We start from the raw sequence: 14933 nt of genomic DNA on the forward strand, positions 1-14933 counted from the left end.
AAAAAAAAAAAAATTATTCAAGTAATAGCGCCAGCCCTGCCCTGTTCTGCACAGGACCAATCAAGTTCACGCCACCACCACGTACAAAAAAAAAAAAAAAAAAAATTTATTGAAGTAATAGCGCCAGCCCTGCCCTGCTCGCCCTGCTCGCCCTGCTCTGCACAGGACCAATCAAGTTCACGCCACCACCACGTAAAAAAAATAAAATTATTCAAGTAATAGCGCCAGCCCTGCCCTGCTCTGCACAGGACCAATCAAGTTCACGCCACCACCACGTAAAAAAAAAAAAAATTATTGAAGTAATAGAGCCAGCCCTGCCCTGCTCGCCCTACTCGCCCTACTCTGCACATGACCAATCAAGTTCACGCCACCACCACGTAAAAAAAAAAAATTATTCAAGTAATAGCACCAGCACTGCCCTGCTCTGCACAGGACCAATCAAGTTCACGCCACCACCACGTAAAAAAAAAAAAAATTATTGAAGTAATAGCGCCAGCCCTGCCCTGCTCGCCCTACTCGCCCTGCTCTGCACATGACCAATCAAGTTCACGCCACCACCACGTAAAAAAAAAAAAAAAAAAAAAAATTATTCAAGTAATAGCGCCAGCCCTGCCCTGCTCGCCCTGCTCTGCACAGGACCAATCAAGTTCACGCCACCACCACGTAAAAAAAAAAAAAAAAAAAAAAAATTTTGAAGTAATAGCGCCAGCCCTGCCCTGCTCGCCCTGCTCTGCACAGGACCAATCAAGTTCACGCCACCACCACGTAAAAAAAAAAAAAAAAAAAAAAATTTTTGAAGTAATAGCGCCAGCCCTGCCCTGCTCGCCCTGCTCTGCACAGGACCAATCAAGTTCACGCCACCACCACGTAAAAAAAAAAAAAAAATTATTCAAGTAATAGCGCCAGCCCTGCCCTGCTCGCCCTGCTCTGCACAGGACCAATCAAGTTCACGCCACCACCACGTAAAAAAAAAAAAAAAAAAAAAAAATTTTGAAGTAATAGCGCCAGCCCTGCCCTGCTCGCCCTGCTCTGCACAGGACCAATCAAGTTCACGCCACCACCACGTAAAAAAAAAAAAAAAAAAAAATTATTCAAGTAATAGCGCCAGCCCTGCCCTGCTCTGCACAGGACCAATCAAGTTCACGCCACCACCACGTAAAAAAAAAAAAAAAAAAAAAAAATTTTGAAGTAATAGCGCCAGCCCTGCCCTGCTCGCCCTGCTCTGCACAGAACCAATCAAGTTCACGCCACCACCACGTAAAAAAAAAAAAAAAAAAAAAAATTTTTGAAGTAATAGCGCCAGCCCTGCCCTGCTCGCCCTACTCGCCCTGCTCTGCACATGACCAATCAAGTTCACGCCACCACCACGTAAAAAAAAAAAAAAAAAAATTTATTCAAGTAATAGCGCCAGCCCTGCCCTGCTCTGCACAGGACCAATCAAGTTCACGCCACCACCACGTAAAAAAAAAAAAAAAAAAAAAAATTATTCAAGTAATAGCGCCAGCCCTGCCCTGTTCTGCACAGGACCAATCAAGTTCACGCCACCACCACGTACAAAAAAAAAAAAAAAAAAAAATTTTTTGAAGTAATAGCGCCAGCCCTGCCCTGCTCGCCCTGCTCGCCCTGCTCTGCACAGGACCAATCAAGTTCACGCCACCACCACGTAAAAAAAATAAAATTATTCAAGTAATAGCGCCAGCCCTGCCCTGCTCTGCACAGGACCAATCAAGTTCACGCCACCACCACGTAAAAAAAAAAAAAATTATTGAAGTAATAGAGCCAGCCCTGCCCTGCTCGCCCTACTCGCCCTACTCTGCACATGACCAATCAAGTTCACGCCACCACCACGTAAAAAAAAAAAATTATTCAAGTAATAGCACCAGCACTGCCCTGCTCTGCACAGGACCAATCAAGTTCACGCCACCACCACGTAAAAAAAAAAAAAATTATTGAAGTAATAGCGCCAGCCCTGCCCTGCTCGCCCTACTCGCCCTGCTCTGCACATGACCAATCAAGTTCACGCCACCACCACGTAAAAAAAAAAAAAAAAAAAAAAAATTTTGAAGTAATAGCGCCAGCCCTGCCCTGCTCGCCCTGCTCTGCACAGGACCAATCAAGTTCACGCCACCACCACGTAAAAAAAAAAAAAAAAAAAAAAATTTTTGAAGTAATAGCGCCAGCCCTGCCCTGCTCGCCCTGCTCTGCACAGGACCAATCAAGTTCACGCCACCACCACGTAAAAAAAAAAAAAAAATTATTCAAGTAATAGCGCCAGCCCTGCCCTGCTCGCCCTGCTCTGCACAGGACCAATCAAGTTCACGCCACCACCACGTAAAAAAAAAAAAAAAATTATTCAAGTAATAGCGCCAGCCCTGCCCTGCTCTGCACGGACCAATCAAGTTCACGCCACCACCACGTAAAAAAAAAAAAAATAAAAAAAAATTTTGAAGTAATAGCGCCAGCCCTGCCCTGCTCGCCCTGCTCTGCACAGGACCAATCAAGTTCACGCCACCACCACGTAAAAAAAAAAAAAAAAAAAATTATTCAAGTAATAGCGCCAGCCCTGCCCTGCTCTGCACAGTACCAATCAAGTTCACGCCACCACCACGTAAAAAAAAAAAAAAAATAATAATTATTCAAGTAATAGCGCCAGCCCTGCCCTGCTCTGCACAGTACCAATCAAGTTCACGCCACCACCACGTAAAAAAAAAAAAAAAAAAAAAATTTTTGAAGTAATAGCGCCAGCCCTGCCCTGCTCGCCCTGCTCTGCACAGGACCAATCAAGTTCACGCCACCACCACGTAAAAAAAAAAAAAAAAAAAAAAAATTTTGAAGTAATAGCGCCAGCCCTGCCCTGCTCGCCCTGCTCTGCACAGGACCAATCAAGTTCACGCCACCACCACGTAAAAAAAAAAAAAAAAAAAAATTATTCAAGTAATAGCGCCAGCCCTGCCCTGCTCTGCACAGGACCAATCAAGTTCACGCCACCACCACGTAAAAAAAAAAAAAAAAAAAAAAAATTTTGAAGTAATAGCGCCAGCCCTGCCCTGCTCGCCCTGCTCTGCACAGAACCAATCAAGTTCACGCCACCACCACGTAAAAAAAAAAAAAAAAAAAAAAAATTTTTGAAGTAATAGCGCCAGCCCTGCCCTGCTCGCCCTACTCGCCCTGCTCTGCACATGACCAATCAAGTTCACGCCACCACCACGTAAAAAAAAAAAAAAAAAAATTTATTCAAGTAATAGCGCCAGCCCTGCCCTGCTCTGCACAGGACCAATCAAGTTCACGCCACCACCACGTAAAAAAAAAAAAAAAAAAAAAAATTATTCAAGTAATAGCGCCAGCCCTGCCCTGTTCTGCACAGGACCAATCAAGTTCACGCCACCACCACGTACAAAAAAAAAAAAAAAAAAAAATTTTTTGAAGTAATAGCGCCAGCCCTGCCCTGCTCGCCCTGCTCGCCCTGCTCTGCACAGGACCAATCAAGTTCACGCCACCACCACGTAAAAAAAATAAAATTATTCAAGTAATAGCGCCAGCCCTGCCCTGCTCTGCACAGGACCAATCAAGTTCACGCCACCACCACGTAAAAAAAAAAAAAATTATTGAAGTAATAGAGCCAGCCCTGCCCTGCTCGCCCTACTCGCCCTACTCTGCACATGACCAATCAAGTTCACGCCACCACCACGTAAAAAAAAAAAATTATTCAAGTAATAGCACCAGCACTGCCCTGCTCTGCACAGGACCAATCAAGTTCACGCCACCACCACGTAAAAAAAAAAAAAATTATTGAAGTAATAGCGCCAGCCCTGCCCTGCTCGCCCTACTCGCCCTGCTCTGCACATGACCAATCAAGTTCACGCCACCACCACGTAAAAAAAAAAAAAAAAAAAAAAAATTATTCAAGTAATAGCGCCAGCCCTGCCCTGCTCGCCCTGCTCGCCCTGCTCTGCACAGGACCAATCAAGTTCACGCCACCACCACGTAAAAAAAAAAAAAAAAAAAAAAAATTTTGAAGTAATAGCGCCAGCCCTGCCCTGCTCGCCCTGCTCTGCACAGGACCAATCAAGTTCACGCCACCACCACGTAAAAAAAAAAAAAAAAAAAAAAATTTTTGAAGTAATAGCGCCAGCCCTGCCCTGCTCGCCCTGCTCTGCACAGGACCAATCAAGTTCACGCCACCACCACGTAAAAAAAAAAAAAAAATTATTCAAGTAATAGCGCCAGCCCTGCCCTGCTCGCCCTGCTCTGCACAGGACCAATCAAGTTCACGCCACCACCACGTAAAAAAAAAAAAAAAAAAAAAAATTTTTGAAGTAATAGCGCCAGCCCTGCCCTGCTCGCCCTGCTCTGCACAGGACCAATCAAGTTCACGCCACCACCACGTAAAAAAAAAAAAAAAATTATTCAAGTAATAGCGCCAGCCCTGCCCTGCTCTGCACGGACCAATCAAGTTCACGCCACCACCACGTAAAAAAAAAAAAAAAAAAAAAATTTTTGAAGTAATAGCGCCAGCCCTGCCCTGCTCGCCCTGCTCTGCACAGGACCAATCAAGTTCACGCCACCACCACGTAAAAAAAAAAAAAAATAATAATTTTTTTGAAGTAATAGCGCCAGCCCTGCCCTGCTCGCCCTGCTCTGCACAGGACCAATCAAGTTCACGCCACCACCACGTGAAAAAAAAAAAAAAAAAAAAAATTATTCAAGTAATAGCGCCAGCCCTGCCCTGCTCTGCACAGTACCAATCAAGTTCACGCCACCACCACGTAAAAAAAAAAAAAAAATTATTCAAGTAATAGCGCCAGCCCTGCCCTGCTCTGCACGGACCAATCAAGTTCACGCCACCACCACGTAAAAAAAAAAAAAAAAAAAAAAAATTTTGAAGTAATAGCGCCAGCCCTGCCCTGCTCGCCCTGCTCTGCACAGGACCAATCAAGTTCACGCCACCACCACGTAAAAAAAAAAAAAAAAAAAATTATTCAAGTAATAGCGCCAGCCCTGCCCTGCTCTGCACAGTACCAATCAAGTTCACGCCACCACCACGTAAAAAAAAAAAAAAAATAATAATTATTCAAGTAATAGCGCCAGCCCTGCCCTGCTCTGCACAGTACCAATCAAGTTCACGCCACCACCACGTAAAAAAAAAAAAAAAAAAAAAATTTTTGAAGTAATAGCGCCAGCCCTGCCCTGCTCGCCCTGCTCTGCACAGGACCAATCAAGTTCACGCCACCACCACGTAAAAAAAAAAAAAAAAAAAAAAAATTTTGAAGTAATAGCGCCAGCCCTGCCCTGCTCGCCCTGCTCTGCACAGGACCAATCAAGTTCACGCCACCACCACGTGAAAAAAAATTATTCAAGTAATAGCGCCAGCCCTGCCCTGCTCTGCACAGGACCAATCAAGTTCACGCCACCACCACGTAAAAAAAAAAAAAAAAAAAAAAAATTTTGAAGTAATAGCGCCAGCCCTGCCCTGCTCGCCCTGCTCTGCACAGGACCAATCAAGTTCACGCCACCACCACGTAAAAAAAAAAAAAAAAAAAAAAAATTTTGAAGTAATAGCGCCAGCCCTGCCCTGCTCGCCCTGCTCTGCACAGAACCAATCAAGTTCACGCCACCACCACGTAAAAAAAAAAAAAAAAAAAAAAATTTTTGAAGTAATAGCGCCAGCCCTGCCCTGCTCGCCCTGCTCTGCACAGGACCAATCAAGTTCACGCCACCACCACGTAAAAAAAAAAAAAAAAAAAAAAAATTTGAAGTAATAGCGCCAGCCCTGCCCTGCTTGCCCTGCTCTGCACAGGACCAATCAAGTTCACGCCACCACCACGTAAAAAAAAAAAAAAAAAAAAAATTATTCAAGTAATAGCGCCAGCCCTGCCCTGCTCTGCACAGTACCAATCAAGTTCACGCCACCACCACGTAAAAAAAAAAAAAAAAAAAAATTATTCAAGTAATAGCGCCAGCCCTGCCCTGCTCGCCCTGCTCTGCACAGGACCAATCAAGTTCACGCCACCACCACGTAAAAAAAAAAAAAAAAAAAAAAAATTTTGAAGTAATAGCGCCAGCCCTGCCCTGCTCGCCCTGCTCTGCACAGGACCAATCAAGTTCACGCCACCACCACGTAAAAAAAAAAAAAAAAAAAAAAAATTTGAAGTAATAGCGCCAGCCCTGCCCTGCTTGCCCTGCTCTGCACAGGACCAATCAAGTTCACGCCACCACCACGTAAAAAAAAAAAAAAAAAAAAAATTATTCAAGTAATAGCTCAAGCCCTGCCCTGCTCTGCACAGTACCAATCAAGTTCACGCCACCACCACGTAAAAAAAAAAAAAAAAAAAAATTATTCAAGTAATAGCGCCAGCCCTGCCCTGCTCGCCCTGCTCTGCACAGGACCAATCAAGTTCACGCCACCACCACGTAAAAAAAAAAAAAAAAAAAAAAAATTTTGAAGTAATAGCGCCAGCCCTGCCCTGCTCGCCCTGCTCTGCACAGAACCAATCAAGTTCACGCCACCACCACGTAAAAAAAAAAAAAAAAAAAAAAAATTTTTGAAGTAATAGCGCCAGCCCTGCCCTGCTCGCCCTGCTCTGCACAGGACCAATCAAGTTCACGCCACCACCACGTAAAAAAAAAAAAAAAAATTTTTCAAGTAATAGCGCCAGCCCTGCCCTGCTCTGCACAGTACCAATCAAGTTCACGCCACCACCACGTAAAAAAAAAAAAAAAAAAAAAAATTTTTGAAGTAATAGCGCCAGCCCTGCCCTGCTCGCCCTGCTCTGCACAGGACCAATCAAGTTCACGCCACCACCACGTAAAAAAAAAAAAAAAAAAAAAAATTTTTGAATAGCGCCAGCCCTGCCCTGCTCGCCCTGCTCTGCACAGGACCAATCAAGTTCACGCCACCACCACGTAAAAAAAAAAAAAAAAAAAAAAAATTTTGAAGTAATAGCGCCAGCCCTGCCCTGCTCGCCCTGCTCTGCACAGGACCAATCAAGTTCACGCCACCACCACGTAAAAAAAAAAAAAAAAAAAAAAATTATTCAAGTAATAGCGCCAGCCCTGCCCTGCTCTGCACAGTACCAATCAAGTTCACGCCACCACCACGTAAAAAAAAAAAAAAAAAAAAAAATTTTGAAGTAATAGCGCCAGCCCTGCCCTGCTCGCCCTGCTCTGCACAGGACCAATCAAGTTCACGCCACCACCACGTAAAAAAAAAAAAAAAAAAAAAATTTTTGAAGTAATAGCGCCAGCCCTGCCCTGCTCGCCTGCTCTGCACAGGACCAATCAAGTTCACGCCACCACCACGTAAAAAAAAAAAAAAAAAAAAAAAATTTTGAAGTAATAGCGCCAGCCCTGCCCTGCTCGCCCTGCTCTGCACAGGACCAATCAAGTTCACGCCACCACCACGTAAAAAAAAAAAAAAAAAAAAAAATTATTCAAGTAATAGCGCCAGCCCTGCCCTGCTCTGCACAGTACCAATCAAGTTCACGCCACCACCACGTAAAAAAAAAAAAAAAAAAAAAAATTATTCAAGTAATAGCGCCAGCCCTGCCCTGCTCTGCACAGTACCAATCAAGTTCACGCCACCACCACGTAAAAAAAAAAAAAAAAAAAAAAAATTTTGAAGTAATAGCGCCAGCCCTGCCCTGCTCGCCCTGCTCTGCACAGGACCAATCAAGTTCACGCCACCACCACGTAAAAAAAAAAAAAAAAAAAAAATTTTTGAAGTAATAGCGCCAGCCCTGCCCTGCTCGCCTGCTCTGCACAGGACCAATCAAGTTCACGCCACCACCACGTAAAAAAAAAAAAAAAAAAAAAAAATATTCAAGTAATAGCGCCAGCCCTGCCCTGCTCTGCACAGTACCAATCAAGTTCACGCCACCACCACGTAAAAAAAAAAAAAAAAAAAAAATTATTCAAGTAATAGCGCCAGCCCTGCCCTGCTCGCCCTGCTCTGCACAGGACCAATCAAGTTCACACCACCACCACGTAAAAAAAAAAAAAAAAAAAAAAATTTTTGAAGTAATAGCGCCAGCCCTGCCCTGCTCGCCCTGCTCTGCACAGGACCAATCAAGTTCACGCCACCACCACGTAAAAAAAAAAAAAATAAATAAAAAATTTTGAAGTAATAGCGCCAGCCCTGCCCTGCTCGCCCTGCTCTGCACAGGACCAATCAAGTTCACGCCACCACCACGTAAAAAAAAAAAAAAAAAAAAAAATTTTTGAAGTAATAGCGCCAGCCCTGCCCTGCTCGCCCTGCTCTGCACAGGACCAATCAAGTTCACGCCACCACCACGTAAAAAAAAAAAAAAAAAAAAAATTATTCAAGTAATAGCGCCAGCCCTGCCCTGCTCTGCACAGGACCAATCAAGTTCACGCCACCACCACGTAAAAAAAAAAAAAAAATTATTCAAGTAATAGCGCCAGCCCTGCCCTGCTCGCCCTGCTCTGCACAGGACCAATCAAGTTCACGCCACCACCACGTAAAAAAAAAAAAAAAAAAAAAAATTTTTTGAAGTAATAGCGCCAGCCCTGCCCTGCTCGCCCTGCTCTGCACAGGACCAATCAAGTTCACGCCACCACCACGTAAAAAAAAAAAAAAAATTATTCAAGTAATAGCGCCAGCCCTGCCCTGCTCTGCACGGACCAATCAAGTTCACGCCACCACCACGTAAAAAAAAAAAAAAAAAAAAAAATTTTTGAAGTAATAGCGCCAGCCCTGCCCTGCTCGCCCTGCTCTGCACAGGACCAATCAAGTTCACGCCACCACCACGTAAAAAAAAAAAAAAAAAAAAATTTTTTTGAAGTAATAGCGCCAGCCCTGCCCTGCTCGCCCTGCTCTGCACAGGACCAATCAAGTTCACGCCACCACCACGTGAAAAAAAAAAAAAAAAAAAAAATTATTCAAGTAATAGCGCCAGCCCTGCCCTGCTCTGCACAGTACCAATCAAGTTCACGCCACCACCACGTAAAAAAAAAAAAAAAATTATTCAAGTAATAGCGCCAGCCCTGCCCTGCTCTGCACGGACCAATCAAGTTCACGCCACCACCACGTAAAAAAAAAAAAAAAAAAAAAAAATTTTGAAGTAATAGCGCCAGCCCTGCCCTGCTCGCCCTGCTCTGCACAGTACCAATCAAGTTCACGCCACCACCACGTAAAAAAAAAAAAAAATAAATAATTATTCAAGTAATAGCGCCAGCCCTGCCCTGCTCTGCACAGTACCAATCAAGTTCACGCCACCACCACGTAAAAAAAAAAAAAAAATTATTCAAGTAATAGCGCCAGCCCTGCCCTGCTCTGCACGGACCAATCAAGTTCACGCCACCACCACGTAAAAAAAAAAAAAAAAAAAAAAATTTTGAAGTAATAGCGCCAGCCCTGCCCTGCTCGCCCTGCTCTGCACAGTACCAATCAAGTTCACGCCACCACCACGTAAAAAAAAAAATAAATAAATAATTATTCAAGTAATAGCGCCAGCCCTGCCCTGCTCTGCACAGTACCAATCAAGTTCACGCCACCACCACGTAAAAAAAAAAAAAAAAAAAAAAATTTTTGAAGTAATAGCGCCAGCCCTGCCCTGCTCGCCCTGCTCTGCACAGGACCAATCAAGTTCACGCCACCACCACGTAAAAAAAAAAAAAAAAAAAAAAAATTTTGAAGTAATAGCGCCAGCCCTGCCCTGCTCGCCCTGCTCTGCACAGGACCAATCAAGTTCACGCCACCACCACGTAAAAAAAAAAAAAATAATAATAATTATTCAAGTAATAGCGCCAGCCCTGCCCTGCTCTGCACAGTACCAATCAAGTTCACGCCACCACCACGTAAAAAAAAAAAAAAAAAAAAAAAATTTTGAAGTAATAGCGCCAGCCCTGCCCTGCTCGCCCTGCTCTGCACAGGACCAATCAAGTTCACGCCACCACCACGTAAAAAAAAAAAAAAAAAAAAAAAATTTTGAAGTAATAGCGCCAGCCCTGCCCTGCTCGCCCTGCTCTGCACAGGACCAATCAAGTTCATGCCACCACCACGTAAAAAAAAAAAAAAAAAAAAAAAATTTTTGAAGTAATAGCGCCAGCCCTGCCCTGCTCGCCCTGCTCTGCACAGGACCAATCAAGTTCACGCCACCACCACGTAAAAAAAAAAAAAAAAAAAAATTATTCAAGTAATAGCGCCAGCCCTGCCCTGCTCTGCACAGGACCAATCAAGTTCACGCCACCACGACGTAAAAAAAAAAAAAAAAAAAAAAAAATTTTGAAGTAATAGCGCCAGCCCTGCCCTGCTCGCCCTGCTCTGCACAGGACCAATCAAGTTCACGCCACCACCACGTAAAAAAAAAAAAAAAAAAAAAAAATTTTGAAGTAATAGCGCCAGCCCTGCCCTGCTCGCCCTGCTCTGCACAGAACCAATCAAGTTCACGCCACCACCACGTAAAAAAAAAAAAAAAAAAAAAATTTTTTGAAGTAATAGCGCCAGCCCTGCCCTGCTCGCCCTGCTCTGCACAGGACCAATCAAGTTCACGCCACCACCACGTAAAAAAAAAAAAAAAAAAAAATTATTCAAGTAATAGCGCCAGCCCTGCCCTGCTCTGCACAGGACCAATCAAGTTCACGCCACCACCACGTAAAAAAAAAAAAAAAAATTATTCAAGTAATAGCGCCAGCCCTGCCCTGCTCGCCCTGCTCTGCACAGTACCAATCAAGTTCACGCCACCACCACGTAAAAAAAAAAAAAAAAAAAAAAAATTTTTGAAGTAATAGCGCCAGCCCTGCCCTGCTCGCCCTGCTCTGCACAGGACCAATCAAGTTCACGCCACCACCACGTAAAAAAAAAAAAAAAATTATTCAAGTAATAGCGCCAGCCCTGCCCTGCTCTGCACGGACCAATCAAGTTCACGCCACCACCACGTAAAAAAAAAAAAAAAAAAAAAATTTTGAAGTAATAGCGCCAGCCCTGCCCTGCTCGCCCTGCTCTGCACAGGACCAATCAAGTTCACGCCACCACCACGTAAAAAAAAAAAAAAAAAAAAAATTTTTGAAGTAATAGCGCCAGCCCTGCCCTGCTCGCCCTGCTCTGCACAGGACCAATCAAGTTCACGCCACCACCACGTGAAAAAAAAAAAAAAAAAAAAAATTATTCAAGTATAGCGCCAGCCCTGCCCTGCTCTGCACAGTACCAATCAAGTTCACGCCACCACCACGTAAAAAAAAAAAAAAAATTATTCAAGTAATAGCGCCAGCCCTGCCCTGCTCTGCACGGACCAATCAAGTTCACGCCACCACCACGTAAAAAAAAAAAAAAAAAAAAAATTTTTCAAGTAATAGCGCCAGCCCTGCCCTGCTCGCCCTGCTCTGCACAGGACCAATCAAGTTCACGCCACCACCACGTAAAAAAAAAAAAAAAAAAAATATTCAAGTAATAGCGCCAGCCCTGCCCTGCTCTGCACAGGACCAATCAAGATCACGCCACGACCACGTAAAAAAAAAAATATATATATAGATTCAAGTAATAGCGCCAGCCCTGCCCTGCTCTGCACAGGACCAATCAAGTTCACGCCACCACCACTTAAAAAAAAAAAAAAAAAAAAAATATTCAAGTAATAGCGCCAGCCCTGCCCTGCTCTGCACAGGACCAATCAAGTTCACGCCACCACCACGTAAAAAAAAAAAAAAAAATTATTCAAGTAATAGCGCCAGCCCTGCCCTGCTCTGCACAGGACCAATCAAGTTCACGCCACCACCACGTAAAAAAAAAAAAAAATTATTCAAGTAATAGCGCCAGCCCTGCCCTGCTCTGCACAGGACCAATCAAGTTCACGCCACCACCACGTAAAAAAAAAAAATTCAAGTAATAGCACCAGCCCTGCCCTGCTCTGCCCTGCTCTGCACATGACCAATCAAGTTCACGCCACCACCACGTAAAAAAAAAAAAAAAAAAATAATAATAATTATTCAAGTAATAGCGCCAGCCCTGCCCTGCTCTGCACAGGACCAATCAAGTTCACGCCACCACCACGTAAAAAAAAATAAATAAATAAAATTATTCCATTAATAGCGCCAGCCCTGCCCTGCTCTGCACAGGACCAATCAAGTTCACGCCACCACCACGTAAAAAAAAAAAAAAAAAAATAATAATAATTATTCAAGTAATAGCGCCAGCCCTGCCCTGCTCTGCACAGGACCAATCAAGTTCACGCCACCACCACGTAAAAAAAAAAAAAAAAAAAATATTCAAGTAATAGCACCAGCCCTGCCCTGCTCTGCACAGGACCAATCAAGTTCACGCCACCACCACGTAAAAAAAAAAAAAAAAAAAAAAAAAAATATTCAAGTAATAGCGCCAGCCCTGCCCTGCTCTGCACAGGACCAATCAAGTTCACGCCACCACCACGTAAAAAAAAAAAAAAAAAAATTATTGAAGTAATAACGCCAGCCCTGCCCTCCTCGCCCTGCTCTGCACAGGACCAATCAAGTTCACGCCACCACCACGTAAAAAAAAAAAAAAAAAAAAAATATTGAAGTAATAATGCCAGCCCTGCCCTCCTCGCCCTGCTCTGCACAGGACCAATCAAGTTCACGCCACCACCACGTAAAAAAAAAATAAAATAAAATAAATTATTCAAGTAATAGCACCAGCCCTGCCCTGATCTGCACAGGACCAATCAAGTTCACGCCACCACCACGTAAAAAAAAAAAAAAAAAAAAAAAAATTATTCAAGTAATAGCGCCAGCCCTGCCCTGCTCTGCACAGGACCAATCAAGTTCACGCCACCACCACGTAAAAAAAAAAAAAATTATTCAAGTAATAGCGCCAGCCTTGCCCTGCTCTGCACAGGACCAATCAAGTTCACGCCACCACCACGTAAAAAAAAAAAAAATTCAATTAATACCGCCAGCCCTGCCCTGCTCTGCACAGGACCAATCAAGTTCACGCCACCACCACGTAAAAAAAAAAAAAAAATTATTCAAGTAATAGCGCCAGCCCTGCCCTGCTCTGCACAGGACCAATCAAGTTCACGCCACCACCACGTAAAAAAAAAAAAAAAATTATTCAAGTAATAGCGCCAGCCCTGCCCTGCTCTGCACAGGACCAATCAAGTTCACGCCACCACCACGTAAAAAAAAAAAATTCAAGTAATAGCACCAGCCCTGCCCTGCTCTGCCCTGCTCTGCACATGACCAATCAAGTTCACGCCACCACCACGTAAAAAAAAGAAAAAAAAAATAATAATAATTATTCAAGTAATAGCGCCAGCCCTGCCCTGCTCTGCACAGGACCAATCAAGTTCACGCCACCACCACGTAAAAAAAAATAAATAAATAAAATTATTCCATTAATAGCGCCAGCCCTGCCCTGCTCTGCACAGGACCAATCAAGTTCACGCCACCACCACGTAAAAAAAAAAAAAAAAAAAAAAAAATTATTGAAGTAATAGCGCCAGCCCTGCCCTGCTCGCCCTGCTCTGCACAGGACCAATCAAGTTCACGCCACCACCACGTAAAAAAAAAAAAAAAAAATTATTCAATTAATAGCGCCAGCCCTGCCCTGCTCTGCACAGGACCAATCAAGTTCACGCCACCACCACGTGAAAAAAAAAAAAATTATTCAAGTAATAGCGCCAGCCCTGCCCTGCTCGCCCTGCTCTGCACAGGACCAATCAAGTTCACGCCACCACCACGTAAAAAAAAAAAAAAAAAAAATATTCAAGTAATAGCGCCAGCCCTGCCCTGCTCTGCACAGGACCAATCAAGTTCACGCCACCACCACGTAAAAAAAAAAATATATATATATATTCAAGTAATAGCGCCAGCCCTGCCCTGCTCTGCACAGGACCAATCAAGTTCACGCCACCACCACTTAAAAAAAAAAAAAAAAAAAAAATATTCAAGTAATAGCGCCAGCCCTGCCCTGCTCTGCACAGGACCAATCAAGTTCACGCCACCACCACGTAAAAAAAATAAATAAAAATATTCAAGTAATAGCGCCAGCCCTGCCCTGCTCTGCATAGGACCAATCAAGTTCACGCCACCACCACGTAAAAAAAAAAAAAAAAAAAAATATTGAAGTAATAGCACCAGCCCTGCCCTGCTCACCCTGCTCTGCACAGGACCAATCAAGTTCACGCCACCACCACGTAAAAAAAAAAAAAAAAAATTATTCAATTAATAGCGCCAGCCCTGCCCTGCTCTGCATAGGACCAATCAAGTTCACGCCACCACCACGTTAAAAAAAAAAAAAAAAAAAAAATTTAAGTAATAGCGCCAGCCCTGCCCTGCTCGCCCTGCTCTGCACAGGACCAATCAAGTTCACGCCACCACCACGTAAAAAAAAAAATTATTCAATTAATAGCGCCAGCCCTGCCCTGCTCTGCACAGGACCAATCAAGTTCACGCCACCACCACGTAAAAAAAAAAAAAAAAAAAAAATTATTCAATTAATAGCGCCAGCCCTGCCCTGCTCTGCACAGGACCAATCAAGTTCACGCCACCACCACGTAAAAAAAAAAAAAAAAAAAAAAAAATTATTCAATTAATAGCGCCAGCCCTGCCCTGCTCTGCACAGGACCAATCAAGTTCACGCCACCACCACGTAAAAAAAAAAAAAAAAAAAAAATTATTCAATAGCGCCAGCCCTGCCCTGCTCTGCACAGGACCAATCAAGTTCACGCCACCACCACGTTAAAAAAAAAAATAATAATAATTATTGAAGTAATAGCGTCAGCCCTGCCCTGCTCGCCCTGCTCTGCACAGGACCAATCAAGTTCACGCCACCACCACGTAAAAAAAAAAAAAAAAAAAAAAAAAAAAAATTATTCAATTAATAGCGCCAGCCCTGCCCTGCTCTGCACAGGACCAATCAAGTTCACGCCACCACCACGTAAAAAAAAAAAATAATAATTATTCAAGTAATAGCGCCAGCCCTGCCCTGCTCTGCACAGGACCAA

Source organism: Acipenser ruthenus, chromosome 30 (genome assembly GCF_902713425.1).
Source record: "Acipenser ruthenus chromosome 30, fAciRut3.2 maternal haplotype, whole genome shotgun sequence".
Lineage (NCBI taxonomy): Eukaryota > Metazoa > Chordata > Actinopteri > Acipenseriformes > Acipenseridae > Acipenser > Acipenser ruthenus.